This window comes from Tupaia chinensis, unplaced genomic scaffold (assembly GCF_000334495.1).
Source record: "Tupaia chinensis unplaced genomic scaffold, TupChi_1.0 Scaffold000506_1, whole genome shotgun sequence".
NCBI lineage: Eukaryota > Metazoa > Chordata > Mammalia > Scandentia > Tupaiidae > Tupaia > Tupaia belangeri.
The window spans coordinates 10,756-11,219 of NW_006160018.1; positions in this window are offsets into that span (position 1 = coordinate 10,756).

The window sequence follows — 464 nt, forward strand, 5'->3', positions numbered from 1 at the left end:
CCCCCCAGTAACCGTCACTGGAGGTGCGGACGGTGCCCCTCCCCTCCTCTTGGCAGCTCCTGCTGTGCAGACTCTTACGCTGGCCCCGTCCGCCGGGGTCTCCCAGGTCATCCGGGGAGGCTTGACCCCAGCTCAGCCTCCTCCGGCTCCAGCCCTGGTGGCCCAGATCACTCCCATCATGGCCCCAGCGACCACTGGGACACAGCCACAAATGGCTTTTGCTGATGGCCACCTGGGCGCCTCGCAGGCCAAGGCCTCGCTCGACGACTCCTGCATCCCCGGGAGTGTTTACAGAAACTTCCGACGCTGGCAGCGCTTCAAGACCCTGGCCAGGAGCCACCTGCCCCAGAGTCCTGATGGCGAGGCTCTGTCCTGCTTCTTCATGTGAGTACCTGCTGCAGGGGAGTGGGACTTCTCTTTGCACTCACCCATAGAAAGAAGGCAGGGAGGGAGGAGGAGGTGGA